Here is a 21,946-nt window from a genome sequence, read left to right as displayed (position 1 = left end):
GCATCCCACTCCTTCTCCATCCAACAAGTGCATGCAGGTGAGCAAGCAAGGCCTAGCTCCAAGAAGGTGGTACAGTCTCCGTAAATACACTCACAATTATCACATCTATTACACAGATGTGACTGCTCAGCCAAGGTTGTGAATTTTTGAAAAGGTACAGTAATTTAATAATATCTCGAGGTTTATAAATATATTCACCATACAAACAAAGGTAGAATAGTAAAAAGATACCCTGTATTATAATATGGCAATGCCACACAATTCAGTGACAAATCAGGGATCTTAGATATAATCTACGGCCCTCATTACTACCCTGGCAGTCTTCAAACTGCCAGAGGCGTGGTTGCGGTCTGACTGCTGCCAAAGCGGTGGTCTGACCGCTTTAGCGGCACACCACATTATGACTGTGGCGGTCATGCCGCGGTAGTACTGCCCGCACTGCCAGTTTCCTCCACTAGAGGGACTGGCGGTGCTAGCGGTGCTAGTGGTCCTAATCCCCCAGGGCAACGCTGCATGCAGCAGGCTTGCCACTGCAAGGCTCTGTGTGCAGTTTTAATCTGCCACTTCAACCTGGCAAGAGTACTCACTTGTCAGGCCCAAGCCTTCCTTTTTGTTACCTGTAAGTCACCCCTAAGATAGGCCCTAATTAACCCTAAGGGCTTGCTGCAATGTATTTAAAGAGTTTGACACGTACTTTTAAGTTTAACATGTCCTGGTAGCGAAAAACTATCAAATTCGTTTTTCACTACTGCAGGGCCTATCTCTCCTATAGGTTAACATTTGGATTGCCTTAAAACATCTTTTAAGTGTAATTTCCAATTGGGGCAGATCGAAATGTGGAGTGTGGTGTTTCAGGGCTCATAATTTACAATCAAAACTTATGGTGAAGTCGGATTTTAAATTGTAAGTCTGAACATGCCGCTTTTAGAAAGTTGACATTTTCTAACTCCAACCATTCTGTGCCTCACACAAAGGGAGCTGTGGTGTAACATTTGCATTCTGATGGCCCATCATCAGACTGATGAGTCTACCTGGGCTAGATGGGAGGGTGGAGCTGACACTCACATCTGAAAAGTGATGTGCCTCTCCACACACAAAGGGCTGCATATCCGCTGTAGAGTGTCTGGAGCAGAGAAGGAAGGGCAGGGACCTTGTGCACTTCAAAGGCCTCTCTTTGAAGTCTCCTTCACTTCAAAGGCTTAACTGGGTACACATTCTGGACCCGAAACCCCACCAAATCAGAACTCCACCAGGAAGAAGGACTGCTGTGCTTCCAGGAGAGACTGCCACTTTGCTAACTGCATTACTGTGTTGGCCTACTGCTTGCTGTATACTGTGCTGTAGGAGGGACTTCTACTTTGCTACTTGCTTTGCTGTGTTGGCCTGCTGCTTGCTAGTTCTTGGCTGGAGTGATAAGGACTGGACCAAAGGGCTGCACCTGTTCTCCACATCCTTGAATCCAAGTTCTCCAAGGCTTGGTGGCTTTCCCCCTGTTTTGCAGTCTCAGGGACATCTAAGGCTGCCTGCAATATTGCTCCTGCTGCTGTACTCTTCCATATGTGAGTCCTACCCTTGCCTGAGGTGCCCCCTCCAGTCCTAGGCCTCAGAAGTGGGTTCTGCAGCTGATTTCTGCAAAAACCAGAGCATCGACCCGACTGCTTGAGAAAAATCAGCGCCTCACTCCTCCACGATGAAGCAACGTCTGCGAGACTCGATGACAGTGTTTTCTCTGTATTACTGTAATTTAAGTGTTGCACAAATACTTTACACCTTTAAGTTAAGCCTGACTGCTCTGTACCAAACTACCAGAGTGTGAGCACAGGTTAATTTAGGTTTTGTATCTGACTTACCCTGACTCAGGATGCAGTCCCTGTTTGGACAGGGTACATACCTCTGTCAACTAGAGACCCAATTTCCAACACTATGTACACCGTGATCACTAAATAATCATGAACACCATTATGCACATAATGTAATGTAATGTAATGCAAACATTTCCTCTCTTTAATAAAAGACATGAAAGTGCCCCATCTGCCACAGGACACTGGCTTGAATTTAGAAGGGGAGTTGGTAGGCATCACCACAGTGTGTGGCTACACCAGTAAACCTATAAAGGTTTACCAGCCAGGAACCGTGCAGATAGGAATCAAAGGAGTGTATTTCTCAATACTGTCACATGGAGAGACCAATGAAGGGTCTCTCCATCTTTGGAAACACAAGTGGTCTCTGTCAGGACCACCGAAATTGCCTTCTGAGCATTCCATCAAGAGCATCATAGACCTTTCACAAAGAGCAACAATAGATAGGAACTTGAATGTGTACATTTATAAATGGGAGGCATGCTGCAGCTGTGCCATTGGTGGTGGTCTTTTGCCTTTACAGTGTCCAGACAATGGAAAGTGTGGTACAACTCAGAAGAGGAAGATCAGCAACCACCACATGAGCACCAAGGAGGGGGCTAGCCCAGAGTGGGAAGCGGTCGAAGCTTCCAAGGCCAGCCCTGGAACCATTCATGGCGGCACCTAACATATTACTTGGGGGGTGAGAGTACCAAAGAGATTTTAGTGCATTTCCAAAGGTGTCAACAATAGAGATGTCATGCCACCTGCAGCTCCAGTGCGGGTCATTTCTTGCCATGTGACCATGAGCCTGGAGACCATTCCCTTCTTCAGCAACACAGCCACCCAAAATGTTGTTCAAGCCAGCAGCAAGGGGACTGAAGTGGTTTTCCCATCTCGCAATGAATGGGAAAGTGACACATCATATTGTCAAATGACCTTCACAATCCTCCTAGAATTGAACTGGAAGAAAGAACAGGGCTAGCAAGGGTGTGGTAGCTAAGTGACTGATCCTGCAGCAGAGAATCAGTGCATCTGTGCAAGATGTAAGTATTCGTTGAAGGCTGTAGCAGGGGGGATTCCATGCATGCAGTTGTCCTTCCTTTACAAACAGGTAAGATGCACTCACCCGCATTGTTATACACCAGGCTGAGGTTCCTGCACTATCTTACCCAGAAGCACAATTTTGAATGTATGTATGTATGCATGCATGTATGTATGTATGTGGAATTTCTGCATCACAAACCTAGCCCAAAGCCAGTGCAATGCTGTACAGAGTCAAAGGCAAGCATAAAATCCATAAGTAATAGGAGAAGAAGCTGGTTCGTGGATGGTTATCACATTGTGATGTAGTGTTCTTTAAAGAGATGCATCTTAAACTCTTTCCTAAATTGGAGCAGCGTTGGTCGGGTCCAGGTGGATACGGGGGCATTTTTCCATATCATGGGTGCATTGAAAGAAAAGGCATGCTGCCTTATTTTTGGTTTTTAAGTTTCAAAGTCTGCAGTATGAAGGATCATGGCTGCAGGTGTGAAAAGAACTGTTGCAACTTGCATGATCTGCAGAGCACAAGAGTCAAGCAACCCCATGAGCCTCCTGCATCATTCCCTGGAGTGAGGTTTTGGTATTAAAATTTTATAAAATACCCACTGTTGTCATTTGGCTCATGACGCTTACTTTACAATTACTCCCAGGACCACAGCACTGATGTATTTGATGTATTTGCCCACAGCTCTTCCAAATGTTATCGTTATCTTTTATTGAGTGAGCGTGTAGTCTGGGAAATCTTGTGATACTGAAAACAAGATTTGCCCAGGTCATGAGACTCGATGGCCATTTTGGGTCCCTCAAGCTACATAAGCCACGCCCTGCACACGTGCAGGCATTTGGATGAAACCACGTAGGAAATGTTCCCCATGCTTGCGTACGCTTACCTGAGAAACCTGGAACTTGGCCTAGCTGATGATTTCACTCGACCCATGGTCGTGACATCCACCTGAGAAATTGAGGTTTGCTAGTTGTATTCTTGACATCAACATATTAAGCACAAAAACTCTTTGATTACGAAACTTCACACATGACAAAATATAATAAAATGCAAAAAAACAAAGAGTCAGTGGCGGCACTGATTGACAATCGCCCCGGGCGTTTCAGGGCTTAAACCTGAAGCGCCCAGGGTGAAGTCAATGAGTGACGCTTCCCTCGTCACCTGGGGGCGGGGCTCGAGGCACCTTTGCTGAGCTGAGGAGGTCACACCCATAGGAGCTGTGACCTCTTCAGCCCAGCAAAGTTCAGCACAGGCAGCCAGGAGTCTGCACAAATCGCGCATGTCTGCTCCTGGCTGCCGAACCTGAACATGAAGAGTGACTGTCAGGCTGACCTTTGCTCAGCCTGACAGCCACTCTGCAAAAGGTGGGGGGGGGCGTGGCCCCTCCATCCTAAAAGACTGCAAAGAGTTAGAAACGATTGAGGAGTTCCTATAAATTCAGCTAAAAATTGTGCTCAATAATGTTTGTCAAAAAAGGAGAGTTCCGAAAGATCAAGTTTGAGAATTGGCGTCTTCTTAAAACTAAAGAACTGACTAATGGTATCTGCTCCAATAGATAGGAAGTGAGGCTGTGTCCAGAGAACAAGTTCATTGAAAAATACAGACTCCTAATCAGGACACTTGCAAAACCTAAGTAAGTTGTAAAGATAAACTAGTTGGAAAACGAGTTATCGGATAAAGTGATATTTAAGTCTTTTAATTGGGACATGAAAAGCTAATGTGGTTTGTTTTGAATACAGATAATAAACTATCAATCCCAGAAGTGGTTGCTAAAAGCCAGCAAAATATTTTGAAAACAAGACGATTCTTTGAGAAACAAAACAGAAAGAGGAATGAAGCACAGAGGCAAAACGAATTGTAGGTACCTTCCCAGTCAACAGGGTTGGAGTGGCCTAAAGTGAAATCTGCCAGTACCTGATGGACTTGTCTACAGTTAAGTGTGTGGGCTGGTTTCTTAGCAGTTTGGGCCAGTTTTATGGCCAGGTGGGCCAGTTTTACTGATAATTTCCAATATATTACTACTTTTTAACTATTGCTTCGTTAATGTGGGCCACTTTTATTTTGGTGCCTTGGCCTATTTTGTTGTCTCAGTCCAACCCTAGCAATCAAACACATTCGCCCTCCCCTAGCCTGAGGGAAGATCCATTGGGTCAATTAGTCATTGGAGCACCTTGAGGAGGGATAGGTTGGATTCACATTGCTCCAGCAACTGCCAGAAAAGTGCTTAGGTAAAAGAGATTAGTGGTCTTGACAAGAACCACCAGAGATGGAGAGCTCGCCTGCAAGATAAGCTGGGTTGCTGGTCCTGATGGCTTTGTAGATGATACAGCTGAATTTGAAGATAGTGCAGGTCAGCAAGCGGGGTTGCATCAAGATAGGAGTTATGCAATCATATTTCTTCTGGCCGTTGATGTGACATGCTGCGACGTGTAAGATGCTGTGAAGGGGTGGAATTGTAGAGTATGGAGTCCATGGAGCAGGGCATCACTACGATCCAAATGAGAAAGTACTAGGTCTTGAACAACAGTTCTTAAGACATTTTCTGTAAGAAATAGTTTCACTTTTTTTTTATAAAAGAGAGGTGGTACCAGGTCATCTTTTCTTGCATTAAGTTCCCTGAAGGTGAGGCTGGGGTTCAGGGTGAATCCAAGTGACTTGGCATTTGATAAAACGTGGGGTATGAAACTGTCAAGGTTTGGGTAAATGAGCAAGGTTTGTACTGTTTTCTGTTTGTTTTCCTGTCAAATAACAGAAATTCTATCTTGGTTGCTAGAGCTTGATGTAGGTGGTAAACATCCAGGTCTCGGTGATTGGCAGGTTTTGTTTGAGGCGTTGGATGTCTGAAGCAGAGGTGACTTTCATTTTTCAGAACATCCTTGTCTTCATCCCAACTCAAATCACCAAGTAATTTTTGGGCCCTATATATACTTCATAATTAGGTAACATCAGCCATCTTCTACAGACTCATCAGACAGAACTGCCTGTTCATGGTGCAAGTTAGGTCTGCACTTGCTGTTTTTGCAGGCTCTGCCCTGAGGAATTGTCCAAACCTGCAGCCTATGCTTACCTGCATACACTGACCACACATGAAGACATGTTTCCTCCAACCTTCTTTGGATGTCAGAGGTGGACACACAGGGCCTTATTACGAGTGTGGCCGTCTACAGACCACCACACTCATGGTGGCGACTGCCACCAATGAGGTGGTCCGACCGCCACATTGCAACCCGGTCAGATCGCCAGGGAACCCCCAGTTCCACCAGGTTCTTGGATCCCGGCGGTCTGGTTGTGGCGGAGGTCCTAATCCACCATGGCCACGCTGATTACAACCTCGTTCTCTGTCAGTGGTTTCATGGTGGTAGCACCACCGTGAAAAGGCTGGCAGAGAACAGGTGCAGGGGGCCACAGGGAGGCCCCTGCACTGCCCATGCACTTTGCATAGGCAGTGCAAGACTCCCCGACCCAGCACCATCGCAATGTTTACTGTCTGCTTTGCGATTATGATTATGATCCGGAGACAATGCTGTAGCCTGTTTCCCGCTAGGCCAGCGGGCGGAAACTTAGGTTTCCGTGCGCCGACCTAGCAGGAAACCCATATTAGTTCTGACGGGGAGGTCACCGCATAGGCAGCGGCCACCCTGTTGGGAGTTTGATGGATGGAGTTTTCCATCCCCCAAAACTCATAATGGGGCCCACAGTGTGTGTGCCACTTAGTGCAAGGCTGAGGTTTTAGGCCTCCAACACTCTCACTACGCGATGCACAAAAGTGAAGTCAAGACAGACTAAATCCCTCATTTTAACCTCAGCGGCCTTTTTTTAAGACCGCCGAGGTTACTCCGGGCCGAAGACCGCCACCACGGCGGTCTTCCTCCAACCGTATCATGACTGCTGGCAGCCCTCTGCCCTTTTTCGGACGGAGAGCCGCCAGCAGCCATACTGGCCGTCGGCAGTGAAGTGGAGGCTGCTCCACATCCACCACCACATCATCAGAACACCGCCCACCGAATCACATCCCAGGATTCGGCGTGGCGGTGTTCTGGTGACAGGGTGCTGGCGGCGGAGCAGCCCCCATGGATCCCGTTCCCTCCCGGAGGATCACCGGAAAAGGTAAAGTGATCGTCCATTAGGGGATGGGGATGGGGGTGGGGGTGGGGGTGTGTTGTGTGCGTGCATGGGGGTGTGCATGTGAGTGTGTAGTGGGGTTGTGTGAGTGTGTGTATGCATGCAGGGGGTGTATTGTGTGTATGGGAAATGTGACGTATATGTCTGTGTGTATGTGTGCATGTATGTGTGCGTGTATGTGTGCGTGTATGTGTATGAGTGGTGTGAGCGTGCGTGTAGGGGGTGTGGGGGGTGTGTGTGGGTGTTTCTGTGGGGGGCGGGTGTGGGGAGGGGGTCCTACCACCTTTGGGGGATGGTAGCGGGGTTGTGTGTGTTGGGGAGGACTCAGGGGAGGGGGAGGACTCAGGGGATGGGGAGGGGGGAGGGGTACACCCCAATCAGTGCCAGGGAACAAATTCCCTGGCACGGATAGTGCCTACCGCCATGGATTTCGTGGCGGTAGAAAACCCCATGAAATCCATGGCAGTATGCGGGGTCCTGATACCGCTGGCGGTCTAGTGACGGCCTCCGGGCTGGTGACTGAAGTCTCCAGCCCAGCGGTCGTTACCACCTGGCGGTCGATGTGTAAAAGTGGCGGTTTTACATGGCTGTAACCGCCATGGTCCTAATTCAAATTTTTTTCCGCCGGCCTGTTGGCAGTATTACCTCTGCTTTTACACCGACCGCCAGGGTTGCAATGAGGGCCTAAATGTCCTTGAATGCAGTGACACACTCACAAGACATTCAATAGTGCAGCCATCTTGGATTTAGGAAGTATAATTTCTCAATTTTTCAGAGCATCTTTGTTAGGCAATAGGAATACTTAGTTGCTTCAGCCGGACACTTGTTGACAGAGACAGTAACTTAAATAATCATCGCATGGAGTTAACAAAGACTTTTTGGATGTTGGAAAGTATTCCATTGCAATAACAGAAGTCAAGTATTTAGACTTTGATATTCACACATTATTTCTGGAGCCACCTTTCCATGGATTATGAACTCTAACTTTGCATGTATTAATCTATGAGAGGAACAAAAGAAGTAACATTAGCTTGCACAGATGTAGAGGTTCTATTTTATTGCAGCTCTAAAACACAGTTTCTTGTAACTGGAGAGAAAGGGAAATACAGAGATTGCCACAAAGTACATCTTGGATTAGTTTGTACAGAGCTTTCAGATTAATGACATTCTAAAGAACTTGTTATTGTCTTGAGAAATCAACAATTATGTGCAGAGCACGCTCAGCTGTGATAACAAAGAGAATGAAGATATCGACTGTCTCTTTCTCTCTCAGGTCCCATTTCCCTTTACCCTGGTCTTCTGTTAACAAACATAATATCCAACATTAGCACAAACATATTTAGACAATTGAGGTGAGGGAAAAGGGAATTGGTTAACTGTCCCCATTTATTGGGAGTGTTGCTGGGAAGAACTTCTCAGCCAGTTATGAGCTCAATTAATTCCTCATTTCATCCAATCTCTGCAGACTTTGCAGGAGAAGCACACTTTGATATGAGTGCCCCCAGTGTTTATAGTGCATCATTAGGTCATTATTCACTCAGTGCACTTAGGGACAGCACTCTCTTTAGAAGCACAGGAGGGTGGTACCCTGCACAGTTCAAAGTGACAGATTCGACCTAAGCTCCTACAAACTTGCACAAACGGTGATAATTTTTACAATATTTGTGGCATTTTTAAACGTTTTATATGGTGTGTGGATGTTTCTGAAAGTCTACCACTTCCATTGTAGGAGTTTCTTTGTGCTGCTTTTCATTCACTGGAGCTGCAATGTGTCAAGTGGATTCCTGTCAGGTGACTGTTCCACTGAGCCCTACATGAGGCATTTTTATCACAGAAGAAGACAGGCTCTGGCACTTTCCCCTTTCTTAAATGCACTTCCAATTTCTCTCTTAAAGGTACATTTCTGCTAACTGTTTTTGCCAGATATATCACAAAGGAGGAAAATATTCTTCATTACTGCTCTGCTAAAAACTAGTCATATCATTTTTGCATGAACTCTGAGCCTCTCACATTGGTGAGTTATTCATAATACGTGGCATTGTCGATTTCTTGTTTTAATATTGATGTAATTAGTGACCTTTATCACTATTAATAATTCACAATGTCTGGTACCAATTCTGAGATGAAGCCCTCTACTACAATAAAAGAAAGCAGTCAGTGTCTCTGCTTCCAGTCATGTTGAAAGTTACTGAATGACAAGATCCATCAATAGCTAAAATATTAGATATTAGTGTTGTTTAGTTTGCAGTGATTGTGTGAATAAGTGGCGTCTTGCAGAGATGTTTTTGCATGTTGAGTGAGTAAAGGTTATCAGGTCCGACGTTGCCTGAGATCCCTGGATAGTTTAAAAGGAGTAGAAGACACTATATTATATTGTCTGTTTGGAGGTTGTGTCATTGGGAGACGTCGTCAACGGCATAGTTAAGATAGAGACTTAGGGGGTCATTCTGACCCCGGCGGTCTAAGACCGCCGGGGCCAGGGTCGGCGGGAGCACCGCCGACAGGCCGGCGGTGCCCCGCAGGGCATTCTGACCGCGGCGGTTCAGCCGCGGCCAGAAAGGGTAAACCGGCGGTCTCCCGCCGGTTTACCGCTGCCCTTAGAATCCCCCATGGCGGCGCAGCTTGCTGCGCCGCCATGGGGGATTCTGACACCCCCTACCGCCATCCTGTTCCTGGCGGTTCGCCCGGCAGGAACAGGATGGCGGTAGGGGGTGCCGCGGGGCCCCTGGGGGCCCCTGCCGTGCCCATGCCAATGGCATGGGCACGGCAGGGGCCCCCGTAAGAGGGCCCCACAAAGTATTTCAGTGTCTGCCTAGCAGACACTGAAATACGCGACGGGTGCAACTGCACCCGTCGCACCTTCCCACTCCGCCGGCTCAATTCTAAGCCGGCATCCTAGTGGGAAGGTTGATTTGCCCTGGGCTGGCGGGCGGCCTTTTGGCGGCCGCCCGCCAGCCCAGGGCAAATGTCAGAATCACCGCAGCGGTCTTTCGACCGCGGTGCAGTGTTCTGACGGCGGTACCTTGGCGGACGGCCTCCGCCGTCCGCCAAGGTTAGAATCAGGGCCTTAGTTTGTGTGAATGTAAGGCAATTGGTATAGTGAATCTTAATGCACAGAGTGAAGCTATACTGGTCTTGATGACTCCCCGCAGGTCAATGTTTAATTGGACGTGATTATAAAGTTTCTTGTGTGTTTGAAACTATTCATTTTAGTGGAGCAGGCAAAGGTTTTGTATTTTGAGTGTGTGTGATGTTGCGGAGCGAGCATGTGTGCAGATTGTGATGGAGGGAGACTTTCGTGAGGAGTGAGGTCTACGTCACAGTGTACCACACTGATGTAGGTAATTGGTGTAGTATCGCACTGCTATCGGCGGGCAATGTCATACAGTGCTTCGCTGCAATTGGTGGTTGCGTTGAAGCAAGGAATTGTGGATATGACATTGTTTTTATTGAGTCTTGTAAAAAATTGCTGAAAAATTAAGTGTTTTAAAGTTTGAAAGACCTGCTCAGAGCTGATGTTCCTATTCCTAGTAGGGAGGGCAAAGTGGCCCCTCCCGAAGGTACACCTGGTTATTATAAGGTTGATTAATGTACAGCTTCACAAATGTTTGGCTTGGTCAATGATACTGTCAGGAATCCCCAAGGTGCCTCCTGCATTATCTGTCAGCTTCTCCAGGGATTAGGGTTAAATCATATCTCTGTTCTTGGTTAAACCTTCATGTTTCCAAGTAAACATAATGTGCTGTGTTACACAATTGGTTTTATCAATGCTTGTTTAACCAGTGCTTGTTTGCTAATGTGAGCAGGTGTAGACATGTGCTTCTAATTGGATGTGGTGTAGACATGTGCTTCTAATTGGGTGTGGTGACTCATCCATGTGTGGAAACTCAACTGCTTTCCTGATTGGCTATAAATAGCAGAGTGAAGCATGCCTCCCTGCTTTGCTTTGTTTTGCTTCCTGAATTTAGCGTCTGATTTGGCAGTCCCGCCCCTGCTGTCATCCTCGTATTCAGGACTTTTGAGGCAATTCTTTTCTTCGTTCCTGTACCAGCTGACATCAGGCATTCCTCCAGCACTCCGGAAAAGACTGCAGCTAAATCACTAGCATTCTCCAGAGAGTTTGTTATTTGAGCGCTGTGCTTTCCTAGAACAGCTGGTGTATTTCAGATGTATTTTGGCAGAGTGCTTATCTTGAAGAGACAAATGCATTTCTGAACATTCTACATTATTATTGTAGTTACTTGCCTAAATATGCTTCAGGAAATCTGCTGAGCTCAAGTACTACAAAAAGTGACAGTGCAATTTTAAAAGAGCATTTACGTGACTTTTCTTTCTCTAAAAGCATAACTCTTTGATTTAAATTTTGTCATTCATGCCTGTGTTTCAGGTTTGAGGAATTTACTTTTGAAGGGTTTTTCACACACACAGTGAAACCAAACCAAACTGTGCCATCGTAACTGTTTAAACCCAGAGTGGACATTTGTATTTCTTGGATTGTTTTTGTTCCTTTTAGTTTAACCCTATGCATGTAGGAAAGTTATACGTGATACAATTAATGTCTTTGTTTGTCTTTCTTGTGCATGATAAGTGCAACCACAGTTCTAATTGTAGTGTGCAACAGTGAATCTCTGTGAAGCCAGCCCTAGTGTTGCAGTACTTATTGCTAGGGTACTCAGTTTGGGTTTTTGGTAATGCAGTGTTAGTAATTGTGGCAACATTTATTATTATCCGAGAAAAGAGCTGGAGCATCCCGGTTTTCTTCTACCGCTCCCGTGCCAATATCAGAAAGAGAGATTCAGTTTCAAGGAAGTTGAGTGCACTAACTCTACTATCACTCTGTCAACAACGACCTGCTCCCCGAAGATACAGGGTGCCTTGCTGGACCGGCAAGACGTGGCAGTGTTTTGTCTTTCTCTTTCACTACCCCTTTCCTTTTGGGACACCTGCCGGGGTTTCTGTGTCCACCAAGAAGTGCCGAGAGGTGTTCCAGAAGGTCGGGGCATACCATGGCCGCTGCAGACATCCTGCTTTTCAGGTGAGTGGCCCCATCTCAACAGATACAATATCACAGAAAATGGTGGTCCATTGAGATTCCCACAATATAGCACATTTAATTTGAGAATTATTGGAAATTTGAAGAGGGTGCAGTATGAAATGAAGCCATTTCCTAGACCTGCATAATATGAAGCATTTAATGCTTGGGAACGTGTGTCTTATACAAAGGAAAGGGAGAGATATCAAGGTGGAGCAAAGAACGGAAATCAATGTGCTCCTATGCAGGTGCTAGATGGGATGCTGAGCAGAAAAGGTGGAGAACAGACATTATTGAAGAGGTTAAGCTGTATCCATCTTTGAACGCAGATGTGACTGAGGGAGAAGGGAAAAGAAAGGTGATCAGAAAATGAAAGGAGAAGAAGCAAAAGAGCTCAATGATATGAGCATAGATGATGATGTCGGTTCTAAAGATAGTCTTTTCGATGTGTTATTATCTGAACATCCACCCCTGTATAACGAAGCTAGAGGTGGGAGTAGGAACAATGGTATTGGAGGCAGTGGTGTAATTACATTTCCTACTGGACGGATAGGAAGGCATTTAGGTGGTCATTCGGGGTCGGCGGGAGCACCGCTAACAGGCTGGCGGTGCCCCGCAGGGCATTCTGACCGCGGCGGTTTGGCCGCGGTCAGAACAGGAAAACCGGCGGTCTCCCACCGGTTTTCCGCTGCCCTCAGGAATCCTCCTGGGGATTCCGACACCCCATACCGCCATCCTGTTCCTGGCGGTTCGCCCGCCAGGAACAGAATGGCGGTATGGGGTGTCGTGGGGCCCCCGTAAGAGGGCCCCACAAAGAATTTCAGTGTCTGCTTCGCAGACACTGAAATTTGCGACGGGTGCAACTGCACCCGTCGCACCTTCCCACTCCGCCGGCTCCATTCGGAGCCGGCTTCCTCGTGGGAAGGGGTTTCCGGCTGGGCTGGCGGGCGGCCTTCTGGCGGTCGCCCGCCAGCCCAGCCGGAAACACAGAATCACCGCGGCGGTCTTCAGACCGCGGAGCGGTGTTCTGTCGGGGGAACTCTGGCGGCCGGCCTCCGCCGCCCGCCAAAGTTAGAATGACCCCCTTAGTCCTGTGGGACCTATTCCTACTAGCGTTCTTTGTAAACTAAGAAGTGAGGGTCTGTGAGAATGTGTCCCAGCCTTCACCATGAGTACCGTTGATGCCCTCACATTACCAGTTACTATTGGCCCGGTAGTGCTCATGTATAAATCAGAAGGCTCTGGGAGAACCATGTAGCAGTGTCCAATAGTGTTGCGGGATCAACAAATGCTCCAAATAATTCAGAAACTAGTGAATTTTTACCTTTAATTCCTACGCATACAAGCACTCCATGTGCAGCAAGTGCAGGTACATCTTTGAATATGTCAGGATGCACTTCAATAGGCCCATATCAGAAGATGCCCACTCATACTACTCCTACATGGGAACCGCCTCTCAATTTGGAGAATGACACTCAGGGAAATGATTTCACACCTAAGATTCATGTACTAACTCGATCTACTAATGCCAAAGAGATAGACCAAAGGGTAAAAAATGTTTTATAGAAGTACTTCATCTGAAGAGAGCACAAGCACAGAAGTGAGTCAGGGAACAATTCCATCGACACCAAGAGAAAGAGCTTTGGATGTCGCAAAGTTCATTGTAGAATTGGACACAAAGATTGTTGAAAATCTTGGATTAGAACAATCGGAGGATTACAAAGAAGATGAGCTTGCATTTATGTGTAGGGACATCACTAAGCAAGCTGCTCAAGTTCAGGATAAATTGGCAGAATTGGCTCCGAAATATGAGGTTGACTTAAATAAAACTTAAGATCTGCAAAGGAGCTATCGAGTATGCTTTAGTGAAAAAGACATTGCTGATATAAGAATTCCAGAGCTGAAAACTCAGATTAAAGAATTAATTCAGAATATTAGGAAATGGAATGAGTTAGATAAATGGGAGACTAAGTGGGCAAAGAAGAAGGAATTAAAGAAAACGTCAGATGAACCACCTCCGGTTTGAGCAGAGGGAGGTGTTACAACGTTCCAGTGGTGGCTGGAGATATTTGAGGGTGGTGGGGCAGAAAGATCTAAGATATATTGATGGAAAGTTCGTCCATAGGCGTTCAAGAAGTTTAGAATTCAGGTTTGACCTACAATTTGCTCAACATTAATACTAATGGGTACAGCTACTGCTAATAACCTGACAAAATGTTTTAGTAAACATATAAAAGCTGATAAAATACATTTTCAGACACAGGGAAGTCAACATCTGCAAAAGAGATGCAGCCAAAGGAGAGTTTCACTCAGCATCTACCATCCAGTAATGCTCAATCTCCACTCGCTCATCCAATCTACCGTAGAAACCATCACCACTTAATGAAACATTTGGCTACCGTACTCCCTATTTTCCTCCTATCCCACACCCCTTGTGCCCACTCAGTAAGTATAAAAAGTGCTGCAAACGAGTCAACAAAGAATCATAACCAATCCCAAATCCAGTTCTTCCTCAAGGTCCCACAAATTAGTCCATGCTGTACATTGAAAAGAAGCATTGTCAAAGCTTCATGCCATCGCTTCACAATTATAGGTACAGCTACAGATGATTTCTTTACATTTTAATTACATGCATCTACAGTTGAACCATTCCAGAAGGTGGCGCTATTTACACAAATTCCTTCAGTGCAGTATCTTTTTTCAAATACATATCTGCATGAGAAATAATTACTTACCTAATGTAGAATATAAGAATGAGTTATATGTTGCCACTTCTCCCTCGAATATAATTATTCAAAATAGGCCTCTGCTTTTTATTAGTAAAAAGGCAGTAATGTATTTCCGCCTGAAACTTAATTGTAAAACACGAATTCCAGAATCTGAAATAAAGTGCATGTAACGGACTGCTTTATGGAAGTTTAAAAATCACATACATCCTACGGATGTGCCAAAATACACCCGCTATGGGCAGGCAGGGCAGTCCCTGTTCACTTAAACCTAAACATTGAAAGCGGACTGCTTTAAAACACAGGATTTCCTGTGAGGATTGACGTGAAAGCCCTTACATCATCATACAGGACTTGAGCCTGCATAGCCCTGTGGGAAATAATTTCATGGGTTGCAGGCTATGTCACTGCTGGGGCACGTTTATTATGAAAACAAACGTCTGCAAAGAGTTAAGCCCTATGTGAGAGACTACCCGTACGTGACGCACATTGGAATTCCTGTTATTTCTCTGGTGCCTGTCAAGGCTCAAAGCAAGTTTAAAACGGCGTACAACTTATGAACTGCATAAGTGCACTAAAGGAAATATTTTTAATGCCTGGAAATAGAGTTGGCGCAGCCCCTGTGCCCTAGTACATAAACCCCCATTTCAACCTTCCCTTTGAGAGAAGTGCCTGGTGGAGGTTATGTGTATGTGTCTGGAAGCAGAAGTTATTTTGCATCATTTACTAATGATTTGCTAAAATTGCAAGAGAAACCAGTGGAGTGGTATCGACAGGTTGAAATTTGTGAAAGTGTCACTCGTGTTGTGGATTTATCTGAATTTGTTGTTTCAAGTGACCTATGGATGGAATGTAAGATAGCTGTTTGATGGTGTGAGGTGGAACAAACTAGAAATAAATTGACAAAGGGTCCTTCATCATTGGTAATGAAGAAATATCAGGAGGTCATGACCTTCCTGAAACGGAAAGTGCCTTCTCAGATGTTGATTGGGTTAAAATTGACAGAACGACTCAAAAACCAAAGGAGTCGATCCGAGCTTACTATGAGAGGTTGTTGCAGGCACTCAAACAATACAGTGGTATGGAAACGGTAGAGGCAAAGGATATGGGGAATTTTGTGTGAAGGTTTGTGATAGGGTTCAGGCCAGAAATAAATATGATGACCCAGCAACATCTGTTCTGCTGGCAGCAAAATAAGTCTTTTGATGAAATTTGGCGTTACGCAAAATATTGCCATGATAAGGCCGAGATTAAGCAGAAAAAGCTGAAGGAAAAACTGATTGTTGCTCAAATTAAAGCTGCTCAAAGAACTCGCCAGACACCCGTAGCTGTAAATAATGTGTACACAATGCAAGGTGTACACAAGCAGCCACAAAATCCCATGCAGGGTATAGGTTGAGAAATCCCTATAGATCCGGGTACAGAGATGCATGTAAATAGTCTAAAAAGATCAACTCCAGGTCACATCTGCAATAGAGTGGGACATTGGAAGCGGGAATGTCATTTAAATCCAGCTAATCAGGTCCAAAATGCCGGATTTATACCTTCTCAGAATAATAATTCCAATCTAGGCAAAACCTAGAAGTCAAAATTTCAATGTGCCCCAAGCTCCAATAATGCAAGTTCCTCAACTTTCAATGCCACAGCAAAACGCTGTTGGGTCACTTCAGAATATCAATCAGGGTTTGAGAATGAATACGGATCTTATGAAGGGTAATAATCCATTTCAACAATTTTCCCTGTTCAATTTGAGTAAAGGAAATGGCTCCGATTAGTCAGCCTGATGGTGCCTGAGGGGAGAGGAAGACCGCTTACTTGGCCAGTGTTAGAGGTGGACTAGAATGGACCATATATATGCAATGAAGTGGATGGCCATCCTGTGTCATTCTTGGTCAATACTGATGCTCCCCATTCTAATTGAGAACAGTAGAAGTCCCAAACTTACCCCTCTCAGGAAAAAACATCTAAGTTGTTGGCGTAGAGAATAAACAAATGAACGCTCAAGGAACTGGCAAACTGAAAACAGGATCTTTTGAGGATGAACACAAGTTTATTATATGTAATCGCAGTCCAGTGAATTTCTAGGGAAAAGTTTTACTTACAAAAATAAATTGTGTTATCTTTTGCACTCCAGCAGGAATAGAGGTGCAAACTCATGATGAGGATATTGTCTTTAAGCTGATGAAAAATAAACTGTGTTACATGATGCTGACATTGCTAACACTTGATGAGTTGCCCTCAGATTTGAGAGAAACTGTCAAACATGAGGCGTGGGGAAAAATATCAGACTGATTAAGTGTGTAGAGCCTATCTGGATTTCTGTTGAGCCAATTCCCGAGAGCCCTGGAATATATTTTGACACCAGAAACAATTGCTGGGATAACTTCTATGATTGAATCTATGATACAGCAGGGAATTCTGAAGGAAAGGAAATAATGGGAAGTCCTTGTAACTCTCCTATTATGGGTCTTCAGAAATCGAGTGGCAAATATCGGATTGTACAAGACCTGAGGAAAATAAATAACGTTGTTGCTCCTGTTGCCCAGTGGTACCGAATCCAGCTGTAACTCTGTTCTAGATTTCATGTGAGGCTGAGTGGTTCAGTGTCATTGATTTGTGTCAGGCCTTTTTTTCGATACCATTGCATGAGGACAGTCAGTTTCTTTTTTCATTCCAGCTTGGAAACAGGGTCTTAACATGGTGTTGTACCCTACAAGGTTATATTGAATCTCCATCTATTATTAATCAGATGTTAAAGAAACATTGTGAATATTTAGTCATGCCTTGCAGCTCAAGCTTGATCCAATACATTGACGACCTAATGGTGGCACCGAATTCCCAACAAGACAGTATTGCATTGCCGAACTACCTGGTTGAGAATGGACATTGGGTGTCACCAGGAAAGTTACAACATTGTCAAAAAGCAGTCCAATATCTTGGACACCTCATTAAAAAGGGAGTGAGAAAAGAATCACCAAGAGAGAATTTCAGCCATAGTGAAAATGAGTCCTCCAACTACATAGAGGGAAGTCAGAATATTTTTCAGAATGGTGAGCTACTGTAGACAGCAGAGACCCAACTTTTCCCTAATTGCCAAGCCTTTGCAGAGGCTGACACACAAGGATGTCTACAATCCGGTACCATGGGATAACAACTTTCTTGTCAAGTTTATAGAGCTGGGAGAATGCCTCTGTCATGCCCCGGATCTGGGGATGCCCGATTATACCAAATCTTTTGCACTTTTTTGCAGTGAGAGGGAGGGCTGTGCTCTCTCAGTGTTAACTCAAACGCATGGCAATGCTAAGAGACCTGTGGCCTATTTTTCAGCCACATTTGATCCTGTTGCTTCTGCTTTGCCTGGCTGCCTTAAATCGGTAGCCACAGTCAGCACAAGTATAGAGAGGTGTGAAAATATAGTTATGGGTGACCCATTGACTGTGTACGTTGCACTCTCTGTAGAGCTTTTGTTGACTAGAACAAGAACACAGCATCTCACGAGCAATCATCTTACCAAATACGAGCAGCTGATTTTGGCTGCAGAGAATGTAACTATCAAACGTTGTGGGATTTTGAATCCTGCCACTCTGTTGCCAAAATCGAATAAGGAAATTGCTGAAGATTGTGAAGGAGACCACGATTGTCTTGATGTCACTGAGCTGTGCACCAAACCAAGACCAAACATCCAAGATAAACCATTACCTGAATATGATTATGTCCTCTATGTTGATGGCTCATGCTTAAGAGACAGTGGAGGAAGTCTGAGAGCAGTGTATGCTGTTTGTACCCTTTCGGGAGTTGACAATGCTTCCTGGCTTCAAGGAATATTCTCTGCCCAATTAGCTGAATTGATTGCTCTTACTAGAGCATCTTGTGTTTCTGATCAATTGAAAGTGACAATTTTTAACGACAGTCAGTCCGATTTTGGTGTTGTTCATGACTGCGGACAACTGTGGTCTCAGCGAGGCTTCGTGTCATCTTCTGGATCACTGATCTAGAATGGCGAGCAAGTGAGAAACCTCCTCGATGCAATACAATTGGCCGAGCAGACCGCAGTAGTTAAGTGCCTTGCACATTGTTCTGGAGATGACTATGTAACTCTGGCCATTAGATACACTGACAAGGTCTCAAAATACTGTGCACACAATGTTTGTACATTCAATGGTGAGTTCACAAAAGAAGGAATGGATAAGACTAACCTTACGAGAAAGACAACAAGAGTAGTACAGACAGTCTTTTGGGGACCGAACTGAGCCAGAAACAGCACTTGATCATGCTGAAGGGGGTCTTGAACCAGTCACATCTGAGATTGAAACAGAGACAAATGAACCTTGCCCTGTGGTGAATGAGTCAGACTCAGAATCAAACTCAAAGAAGGAACTTGTGCTAGAAGAAAGTGAGTGGAAGCTGGAGACCATTGGCCAATGAAGAAGGAAAGAGGGAAAGTGAGTTTGCCTAAAGAATGTGTGCCACCAATGATTGCTGAAGAAAGTGAAAGTTCTGATCATTATATATTTGACATCAGAGACGTCTAAAATGTATTTAACCTGGAAGTGTATTCATGCTTAATTAGTTCGGCCTATATGTTGTTCTGTGTTCTAACCTTCAATGTGCAGTTTGCTTTTTGAATGTTTTTCTAAAGCTGCAGGTGACAGGATCCGAGACCAAGTTAATAGGGAACTCATTGTTTGAGATGATAAGAAAAGCCTGACGCATGCATATCGAGGATATGATGAGTATCCTGGGCTGGCAGCTGTAACTCTTGTGGAATTCCAAAGTGCAAGGGTGTACCAAGGTCAATGCCGAAACCTTGGAAGGCTAAAGTGTCAGTTAGCAACTTATAATTTGTGGCTATTTTTTTGAACTGGGAAAGGTATTTGCCTATGAAATCATCCTTGGAAGAAACAAGATTTAAGGGTGGTTTATTAGCGATAAGCTTCAGATTCTCTCTGCCCTTAGCTGAGAGCGGACCTTACTTAGAAACCTCTCTTGAATTCTAACTTCTGTGTGGCTTCATGCTCCCATACCTGTCTTGGTGGAAACTTCTCCAGAAGTTCTGTCGTGCTGACTACTTTCCTGAATCCATAGAATATTAGCATAGTTAGGATTTTAGATCAAATGGTTAGGCAGGAAAACATCGATTCGAACTCTATGTATCAATTGTATTTCCTCATTTTTTGCATCATTGCTACTAAATTTGTGGCCCTTTACATGTTAGTTAAATTTCATACTGTGCGAAGTTTTGATTCACCTTTGGTTATTCTGTATATTTATACTAAGATTTTGAGACTCATATATGTAAGTTTGACTTTAAGTCTAAATAAAGCCCTTTAAGTTATAAGTTGGTCTCTGAAATTGAATGTGTGACCGTCAAGTTACACTGTAATTAATTTGAATAATTTGAAGCATTGTCTCCTCATCCTTCGGAACAGAGAAAGAAAATTCATCGGGCCCCGGAATTTAGAATTAGGGCCTAGTGCTGGATCACATTGTTGAGTGTAAAACACCTGATAGTCCATGCAAAGAGTGCAAATGGCATGGGGAAGGAACAGTTAAACTTCTCATTACAAAGCCAGATTAACTAACGTCATGCAAAGTAATGTTTTCAGGCCTTGCATAAAATCCTATAAAACACACAGCAATGGTTCACTGTCTACTTACCTTCGAAGACCATTACTTCCCCTCATCCACCTTCCTCTGCCCCCAACACTCCACTGGCTCGGGTACTCTTGTTTCCGTTTTGACTTTGATTTTTAATATTTTGCCCACAGTCCTGATTGCCTTTCCAGACAGTATTGATTCCAAATATTTCTTCACTCCTACTTATCAGGAGTACTAACTTATGTAAGTTAATATACATATTGTTATAACTTAGGATGATCTGGACTTTACCAACTGTTAGAAATGGGGGTCCTGGTTGCCTAGGTTAGGCACCTCATCCAGGCCGGGACCATCACTCTAGTCAAGGCAAGGGAGCTACAACCCAAAGATAACCCCTGCTCACCCCCTTGGTAGCTTGGCACGAGCAGTCAGGCTTATACCAGAGGTAATGTGTAAAGCATTTGCACAACACACACAACACTAGAGACACAATAAATACACCACAAAGAAAGCTCCACACAAGTTATATAAAAATAAACTGCATTGCACAAAACGTCATTAGACCAAAACAACCAGTATCCTGCTATGCAAGCAGTTGTCAGATTATCAAACAAGTTACTAGAACTCTGCAAAAATAAGCAGTTGTCAGATCAGCACATAGTTGTATACTACAAAAATAAGCAGTTGTCAATTAATCATTGTCCCCCTGAATGCTCATAGAGTGAAACATTCCCTTATTGCACAGATACTAAAAATCACACATTCCTAATGCATATAAGGCAGATCTTGAAAATACATATGTCACCACAACACAGTAAACACAACATATAATGCAATATTAGCTCACCTTCTGCAGGAACAATACTGAGGGAGAAGCATTACAGAGGTAACCCTTCCCTGATCCCTCATACAGGGCAATTACAACGCATCTGTGCTTCTCAGACGTAGACAGGGGCACACTCCGTCCCCACAGGAGCTCCTGCACTACTATTACACCAAAGTGGGACACTGCTTTTGGTGGGAATGGGGCCTCTGTTGAGGTGTCCATCCTGTCAGGCATATAATTGTTCCAGTGCCCCCAAGCCAAGATATGCCCCCCACAGGTGGTGCGGGCACAAACTCAACTAGTATGGTGGCAAAGAGACCTCGGTGGGTCCTCCAACGTTTCCAGGCTGCCGACCGTGTTGGCGCGGGCCAGCTGTTCTCAAGGTACCTGGTTCACTGGTAGTGCGTCCCGGCTCCTCCGGGGTCTCCTGGACTGCTCCCTTCACCCTTACGGGATTGCTGCTGCAGGTTGGTGCAGGGAGGACGCCCTTGTCATCCCTGCCATCCAGCGACACGGTCCTGAGGCTATTCCTCCCCCTCGACCAGCACGCCGGCACCCAATAAGGTACACCAGCACAACAAAAAGAACACTGTCTCGGGCCACAGTGGTGACTGCACCAGAGCAGATGCGTGCTTGTGCCCCAGGGGCACTGAAGAGAGCATGACTTTGCTGCACCCGAGGAGAAGTTGCCGACAGGCTCCTCTCGACTTCCAGACAAAGCACAGTGCTCAGCACGCGCTTGTGACCAGAAAGGGG

Source organism: Pleurodeles waltl, chromosome 9 (genome assembly GCF_031143425.1).
Source record: "Pleurodeles waltl isolate 20211129_DDA chromosome 9, aPleWal1.hap1.20221129, whole genome shotgun sequence".
In the NCBI taxonomy this organism is placed as follows: domain Eukaryota; kingdom Metazoa; phylum Chordata; class Amphibia; order Caudata; family Salamandridae; genus Pleurodeles; species Pleurodeles waltl.
Note: the sequence above shows the minus strand (reverse complement) of the source record.